The sequence below is a fragment of the Microtus ochrogaster genome, chromosome 18 (genome assembly GCF_000317375.1).
Source record: "Microtus ochrogaster isolate Prairie Vole_2 chromosome 18, MicOch1.0, whole genome shotgun sequence".
Lineage (NCBI taxonomy): Eukaryota > Metazoa > Chordata > Mammalia > Rodentia > Cricetidae > Microtus > Microtus ochrogaster.
The window spans coordinates 27,099,449-27,108,295 of NC_022020.1; the positions used below are offsets into that span (position 1 = coordinate 27,099,449).

Here is an 8,847-nt window from a genome sequence, read left to right on the forward strand (position 1 = left end):
GGCAAAAGGAACTCAAGGCAGGAACCGAGGCAGAGGCCATGGAGGGATGCTGCTTACTGGCTGTCTCTCTATGCTTTCTTACACAGTTAGGGGTCTCTGCCCACAGTGCGCTGGGCTCTCCCATATCAATCGGTAATTTAAAAAAAATGCATCACAAGCTAATCTGGTGGGGGTGTTTTCTCAGTCGAGGAACCCCCTTCTCAAGTGACTCTAGTTTGTGTCAAGTTGACCACCCCCCAAAAACCAAAACATATGTATCTAAGCCATGCTTAGCACCAATTTCTAGGGAGATAACATTTGTGGGCAAACACTCAGAACCTCCAAACTCTCCATTCTCCTGCCCTAGAGAAAGGGATAGAGAAGAGATGCCATACGACACAGGAAAGTCGGGCCCCCCACGTCCCTCATACTGCTTCTGCTCCCTTCTTTGTTCAGCAGATAAATACAAGACTGCGTGGTTTTCCTTGTATAGACAAACACATTAAATAGTTGACGTCAGCGAAAGTCTCCCTTTATCAACATCCTGTATCTTCCCCCCTCCTCTTTCCCAGTCTACTCCGGAGATGACCCTTGCTGTCTGCCCAGTGTGTACCTTTCTAGGTTTTCATTCCATGCATTTACAAACAGGTAAGTATGCTGTTTGGAAAGAATTTATGATTATATAAAGTGGTCATTCTGTGTTTATTGGGAAGCTGGGAGGATGAATCATTTTTATGTGTTTCTTCCCCAGTTTCCTTGCTGCCTTCCCCGATACCTGTGGCCTTTCTAGGCACAGTGACTGAACAGACGAAGCAGGTCATGTGTCTGGATTCTAGTTCGTACCAATGAACCATGTAAAATGGGCGAGGACGTTGGAGCTTGTTATCTGTGTCATAGGCTTGGTCTCTGCAACAAAAGAACACAGGCCCAGTGTCAGCTGCAGAGGTTTTGGTTCCCACAGCTGGGGGTTGGGACGTCCAAGGTCATATGCCAACGTGGTTGGGTTTTAGTGAGGGTCCTCTTCCCAGCCAACAGTTACCTTCTCATGGTGCCTTCATAATTTTGGGGGGGTCGGGGATGGGGAGTGGGCAGTGGGGGTGGGAGTAAAGAGGGAAGGAGGAGATGCCGTCCTATCTTCAAAACAAAAGATGTATGTAGTTCCTTTCATTATTTTAAATTATGTGTGGGTGTGTTTGTCTGCATGTGGGTATGTGCACGTGAGTGCGGGTGCCCGTGGAGGCCAGAAGCATCCCATACCCAAGAGCTGGAGTTATAGGCAGTTTTGCACTGCCTGGCACAGGTTAGTGAACTAAATTCTGATCCTCTGGAAGACCAAGTGCTCTGACTGCAGCTGAGCCACCTCTTCAGCCGCACATGCCTGTTCTTAGAAGGTGAATTTTGAAGGGACAGCATTTAACCCGCAGCCTTACCTCAGGGCCACCGTATCCAGAGCTGAGCTTCTCCATTCTCCATTGCCCCAGGTTCGGGGCTCTGCTCTGGGGAGCTCTTTCTAGGATGTTTGTTGACGCATGCGCTTCTTCCAGCAGAGTGACTTGCCTGGACTTGAGGGAAGCCGAGGGCCTCCTCATGGCCTCCATCCCTAGCATTCCATTTGAATTAGTGGAAATTTCAACCACCACGTTGTGAATGGTTCCAGATGTGCAGGCCTGGAGAGTGAGATAGCTGGAAAAGGCAACTTAGCACTCAGAGTTCAGCTAGGCTTGGGGTGGGGGCGCGGTCCCAGCACCTAAGGACCTGGGATGGAGACACCACCATGGTGGGATGGCTCCAGCCCGATAAAATGGGGAGCCTGACACATGTCGTGGTGAAACAAGTGGCGTGCCAAAGCCAATTAGTGAACCTTGTCCCTTGGCCCGGATCTTGGTTGGCTTGAAAAGGACAGGACAAAGACTGAAGGAAATAAAGTCCACACAGAGTTACCAAGGAGAGACAAGTGTCCACTGGGGGATTTGAGGGCTTCAAAGGAAGAGCTGTGTGAAAGGCCCATGTGGAGATTCTGTGGTGGGGACTGTGAGTCTCCCGGGATACTCTGAGACACGTCTCAGAGGGCAGGATGAAAGAGAGTGAAGCTGGGCTTTCGGGTAGATGGCGTGGATGAGGCGTGTAGGGGCAGTATTAGCGGAAATGAGCTCCTGACTTGTTGTGGCAAGGATGCTCGGAAGAAAGCTAGACATGAAGACGGCATGCATTATTCTGAGAGGAAGTGTCGGCTAGATATGGGGAACCATGTGGCAAGGGGCCTGCCGAGCTAAGCCTACAGAAGGCTGAGGGTTGGTCGAGGGACCAGGAGCCCAGGGTGGTGAGGCTGACCACATGCCCACTCTTGTCGTGGCTTGACTTAGGTCAGCTGTGAGTGTGTACTTAGGAACAGTTACTTGTGTGGTACCAGATAACCACAGTGGCAAAGATCACCATCAGCGGCAGAGAGAAGGGGTACCGGGGGTTTTGATTCCAGACCTGTGATCAGACAGCCCTCAGCACTTTTCTGGAGGTGATAAAAATAGTACAGTCAGCCCTCCGTATCCATGGCTCCCACCATCACAGATTCAGACGACTGTGGATGGAAAACATTCAGAGAAAAATTAAATCTAGACTGAAAACACACCAACTTTTTCCTTGTCATTTTTAAAACAAGACAGCACAATAATTTAGTAGCATTTACCTCATGTTGGGTATTATGAGAAATTTATAGCACGAAAGGATGCATGCAGATACCACATCATTTTACACCAGGGATGTAAGCAACTGAGGAGTATGGTATCCTTAGGGGTCCTGGTCCATTCTGCTTCAAGGGGACTGAGTGAGGGGCTAAAGAGATGGTCCTGATAAGAATACTAGCTGCTATTTCAGAGGACCCAGGTTCAATTCCCAGTACATACATGGCTACTGGGGACTATTATTTTCAGGTGCGTTACTTTTGTTTATGCTGCGTTTGACTAACTGTGAAGCTGTGAAGTTGCCTGTCTAAAACACCTGATGGTCCTAATAAAGAGATGAAGCAAGAATAGGCGGGGCTGGCAGGCAGAGAATATAAAGAGAGAAAGAGGAGCACGAGAATGAGAGGAGGACACCAGAGGCCAGCCACTCAGCTACACGGCAAGTCATGGAGAAAGAAGTAAGTAAGGGATACAGAAATAAAGATAAAAGCCCAAAGGCAAAAGGTAGTCGACATAATTTAAGATAAGAGAAGCTGGCAAGAAACAAACCATGCTAAGGCTGGACATTCATAAGTACTAATAAACATCCGTGTGATTTATTTGGGAGCTGGTCGGTGGGCCCCTCAAAAAGCCAAAAGAGTAAAAGATCCTACAACACGTGGTAGCTCACAACTGTCTGTAACTCCGGTCTCAGGGGTCTGGAACCTTGTTCTCAACTACATAGATACCTGGCATATGACTGTGGTGCATAGACGTGTGTGCAAGCTAAATAACCACATGCATAAAAATAAATAAAGTTAATGAGAAAGAAAAAGAGGCCTGTGTGAGGAAGTACCTGGGAAGAGATTGAGCCATTCACGGCAAGTGCTCGTAGGTTCGGTTCTAACTGTCACATCTCAGCAAAACAGATTGTGCCCTTATGACCAGGGAGGACATTTTACACCTCGTGAATCAGAAAAGATAAAGGCACAAAAGGGAAACTGAATAATACAGCTGTAAGCAAATGGATTTTGGCTAAAGTCACACAAAAGGGAAACTGTGGTGCAAGAGTTGATCAAGTGAGGGGATTAAACTGCGCAGCACGGGTGTGGGGTGGCCGAACAGGAGAAGGAGGAAGGAGTTTGACGTCCCTGTCACCCTGGTTGCCAGCTGCTGTCTTCTCATTAAGCGTGAGTTTGCGTGGAGCTAGGTAGCCCACTCTGCTCTTGTGGGATTCACTGGCCACGCTGTGTTGATGTAGGTGTGGCCTTAGTATGAAGACTAAATGGAACAGATGGGAGGGATCAGGATCCAGCATAGCCTGATTCTGTCTCTGCGAAGGCTCACTGGATCTTCTCTCTGGGAGGATTTCAGTGCACGCTTCAAGTATTTCCCCACGGTCATTCAGGAACCCTGCACCTGGGTTCCTGAATCTCGTCTTATTTTAGGAAAAAGGTTGCCTGGGAGACTTGGGGGTAAAAGAAGAGGCACCCCATGAGATCACTGGGATCGTAGGAGAGCCGATGAAGCATAAGGAAGAAGACCCCACTCCCACCCCAACCCTTTCTAGACTGAGGGCACACTGAAGAAATTTAGATCAGTGTCTCTTAGGTTTTAGTGTGTTTAGTGGCCACACTGGAGCAGGTCGAGGGACTTTCCTTTCTATTAGATACCCCAGAAAGTCTGCTACAGGTAGTCCATAGATGACAGATTGAAAATTTCTGGGCTAGAGAAAGTCCACTTCTTGGTTTTGACCATTCGGAAAGCAGGGCCACAGGTCAAAGCTAAGGCAGCCATTCTTGTTTGGAAGGTGACATTGCAAGATGGGCTGAGTGATGGATCAAACAAATCATTGGCATACACACGCTTGACAGGTCACTACCTTTTCTGAATGAGCCATGAAGGTCACACAGTGTTCTGATATTTGACTCCAGGCATATATGTCCAGCGAGCAAATATCTCAGCTTAGTTAGAGAAGACGGTGAAGAGTCGGGGTCTCCCTGCTCTTTCCTGACTCTTCTACAGCAGTTAAACATGCACTGGGAGCCGACAGCCATACCTTGCAGGGTTGGGTCACCTGTCCTTTCCAGAAGCCAGATCTCAGACTCTTGGAAGGAGAGTGTCATCATGACAGATGCAGTGTTGGCCAGAGAGAAAAGGAGGCAGTGGAGGTGTGTGAGGGTATGCAAGTTGGTCCCCAGTGGAGTAAAGATGCCAGCCTGGGAAAGGTACATTGTTTGCTCCAGGATAAATTGTCATTTTGAAGTTGAATATTCCGAAGAAAGATCTGTAGAGAAGATAACCTAGTCATGTTAATCATGATATTAAGAGAAGCCTAGAATTTGGACCTAATGTAAATACCTATCGATTTTTTTTTTCATCCTGTTTCTCACCCCAGAATAACTTCTGGTAATAGACGACACTGCCAATCAAATGTTACTCATGAGAAATTGCAGAGTTTGGCAAAAGGGGCTTCATATGATAAAGGTATCACTTGTTTATATCTGAATCACCCCTGCCCCTTCTCTAGCTCAACCGCCTAATACATGGTCTCACCTGGACCAGGAAACAAGTTTGTGAGTCTCATCCAGATCTTTCTCCAACAACCTGGAAATTCACAAGACGCTCCGACAGGAATGTAAAGATAATTATTGCCATTCTTGAGGGCTTCCAACTGCACGCTGGGTTCCAGAGAGTAGTACCCTTGTTTCACGTTTGCATGAAGTTTGCCATCTGTGAATTGCTAGATCTTGGCTAACATTAAACGCTGGCAAATGGCATTAATCTGTCACAGAAATGGAGGAATTTAGTCACAGGAAGCAAAAATAACTGAGCATGTCACCTAAGGAGTCTGCAGGAAATAGACAATTAAATGCACTTTCTACGACCACTCTGAGTCTTTAGGAAGTGTTCATGGACCTTAGGTTTGGTGGCGCATTCCAGCCATTTGGGAGGCCAAGGCAGGATTGCTTTTCCCTAGGAGTTGGAGGCCAGCCTGAGACCCTGTCTCTGAGAAACTAAAAATATTTCAGGCAGCTGAGATCTAACCATAGGAAGAAACACCTGATTAACCAGATAAAGATTACTAAATTCTGAGAAATTGATTTAAGAGAAGTGTGTGTGTGTGGGGGGGGTTACTTGTGGGCAGAGTGTAAAAAAGCTAAAGTTGTTTTTAATGTATTTGAACTACTTGTGAAAATAGAGGAAGAATGGAGAAGGGTGGGCAGGTGACTGGTGTCCTGAAGTTAAAGGATGCAGGGGTGAGTGGTGTAGAGTTCTCCCATGTCTGTAGGAGGCATAGATTCAAGAAGAAAAGGTTTTGAGCAACGGAAAGGGCAGGCTTGCAAGCAGGAGGAACCGGGATGCTGCTGAGTGTCAATCAAACAAGGCAATGAAAGAGACTGTCACAGGAGGTGGAGGTCATCCGTGGAGGAAGGGACAGAAGAGGTGTCAGTCATATACAAAGAAAGGGAAGAGGCTTTCATCAGGGGAACATTTGAGAGGGAGGTCTACAGTGCTCAGTCTACAGCTAAGGCCTTAGGGAGGTCTACAGTGCTCAGTCTACAGCTAAGGCCTTAGGGAGCCCCAGCTACACATGAGACAGCAAATGAGAAGATGAACTTGTCACTTGGCTGCTGTGGGACGTCTGTGCACACCTGTGCGTGACCAGCTGGCGAAGGTGGTGGGGTCGATGCTTTGTCTCCAGCAGCTCTTCCAGTTCTGCGTTGTTTGGCTCGGGTCGCAATCTCTGGGGCCCCTCGGAGGCTGTCTCGAGTGTGGTCCTTGTAGGGCTGTGCAATTTTAACTCTTGCCTCCAATCTTATTGTTGCCAGACAGGATGACTTTATTTGTAAATTGATAGGAAGCCCAACTGGAGCCAATGCAAACACAAAAATAACTTATTAACTTTATAGTCCTTAAAAACGTCCTGAGTGGATTCTTTCCAGAATGGCCTTGTTCACCAGGACAACTGCCCGCTCTGGTAGCTTCCTTCTTTCTTTCCTCAGTTCTGCCTCCCCTGGGATGAGTTCTGGGTAGCCGAAAGTTATTTATAGGTCCCCCACCCCAGGATCGGTGAGACCTATGAGTAGGGGAAGAGACAGCAAGGGCTTTGGTCTCAAATCAAGGGAAGGCCACAGGGGTGAAAAAATGGCCAATTCAGAGACAGCCCAGGGATATGTGCAGTCCAGGATGGCTGTGCCTTGTCTATTAAGAATGTCCTTTGTTCCTGAGACGTTGAACGAAGGGCTTAGGATGAGGCTGATACACAGGCCTCGCGGTAGATTGCAGAGGTGGGGGGACCTGGGGGTGGAGGGAGGCGTCTGCTGGGCTTCCTGCTCTGGGTTACACTCCTACCCTCCCTGTCCATGTGTTCCCTGTGCACCTCAGCATCCAGCCAGAAAAGCCTTTTGTGTTTTCTTGGCAAAACTAGGGCCCAGTAATTAAAATCCATACGCAAAGCTGCTGCCTCCAGCCACCGAGGTCTTTTCATTAGTATGTGATTGGTCAGAGAGGCACCATCAAACTCTCCAGGCCTGGCCCGCTGCAAGCAGAGTGCTTGAAAAGTCCCAGACCAGAGAAGGATAATAAATGCTCTAAGTCCCATCTGTTGGGATGATTTGTTCAAGGTACACATTTCGGTTTTGGTTACTATTTTTAAACATTCTGTATGCAGCATTTCGTCGAACACCGTGGCAACTATCAAAGTGTTCTTTGGAGGCAGGAACGTGAGGGGGTGACTAGAAGGTGGTTGGGCAGAGGCAGTCTTTCCCTGGGGGGAAACTGTCACAGTGAGGTGGGCAGGGAAGGAGAGAGGTGCCGTGGAGTTTTGGTTTGAGTGGCATGTCAGGGACTCTGGGGTCATGTCCTTCCGTGAAAACAACCGCTGGTGCCTCAGCCCTCTGTTGCCTCTGAGGTGGCTGTGCCCCTGCTGTCCGTCCTTCAGCCTCACCCCACATGTGCTGATATGTGAGTCTGTCTTGATGTGACACAGGATTTGGAATTTATTTTGATAGACAAAGGCTAGCAGCTGTGGGGGGAAGCAGGGAGGGGGCTTCAGTGCTCTCGGGCTCGAAGGCAGGCCACCTGGTTTCACTTGCCTGAAATACCCTGGAAGGAGGAAGGCAGAGAATTTCTTCAGGATCTTTGGGCAAAGCTGGAATCAAAACTTAAGGCTTAGAGAAAATTCAGAGTCTTAGTCCCAGCGGCGCACAAGCCAGGCATGCTGGTGTAAGCCTGCAGTCTCAATAGTAGGGAGGCAGAGACAGGAGCATCAGGGGTTCAAGATATCAGGTCTGAGGCCAGCCTGGGCTACATGGGACCTTATTAAAGGAGAAAAAACAACTCGGAAATAGTAGAATGCAGTTGTTGGGATTTCTGAGTGGGGGTGAGAGCTGGGGAGATGTGGTTCAAGCGTGGGCACACCCAGCTCTGGGTGACTGATTCACATGTGTAATGTGCAGTGGGGTATGATGGCAATGGACAGTGTTGTTATGATGAAGGTGAGCGAATGGACCCTGAGCAGTCTTACCCTGAGAGCAAAGCATGTTGGGTAATGGCTGTGTTCACTGACTCGAACGTGGTCCTCGTCTCACCGAGCGTGTGCGTACATCAAATCATCACCCGGGACTCTGTAAATATATATAGTTTCATTTTTCAGCGAAGCCCTAATAAAGCTATGAAAGAATAAACAAAGAGTTTTCAAGTTGAGAGACACAGAGGCTTGTGTTGTCCAAGGGGTTGAGTTGGGATGGCTCAACTCCTTTGTCTCCCCCAGGGACCCTTCTAGACACGGAAGTAAGGAATGCAGCTGCTCCTCAGGGCGGTCACCTGACGTGTTGTGTGTGGATGATGAAGGGGGGGGCCTGTGCAGATTTCAAGTCACTGTAAGGCCCTCAAAGCCTTGGATGGACCTCTCTGTCTCCATGCATGGGGCCAGAGCCAGGATCCCAATTGCCTTAGAGGATCTTCTCTCTCCTGTTCTCTCCAGACATTTTGGTCTTGGGGGGAGGGGTTAAAAGAAGTAAATGGTCATCCTTGGTGTATCAGGGTAACATCCCAGTAGGCTGAGGAGCCATTTGAGCTGAGATCTGGACATACTTACTGACTGACATTTATATGGGAGCCCTTCCTTCCTTCCTTCCTTCCTTCCTTCCTTCCTTCCTTCCTTCCTTCCTTCCTTCCTTCCTTCCTTCCTTCCTTCTTCCTCCCT

The 8,847-nt window shown here is 48.4% G+C and overlaps 1 long non-coding RNA gene across 1 annotated transcript; it reads right to left on the reverse strand.

The window, feature by feature from the left end:
* Positions 1 to 809: 809 nt before the first annotated feature.
* LOC106143992 lies at positions 810 to 1,792 on the reverse strand. Its single transcript, XR_001229108.2, has 2 exons — positions 1,410 to 1,792; positions 810 to 885 (listed from the first exon to the last, which is right to left on the reverse strand). It is a non-coding gene; the product is annotated as an uncharacterized LOC106143992 (long non-coding RNA).
* Positions 1,793 to 8,847: the final 7,055 nt, after the last annotated feature.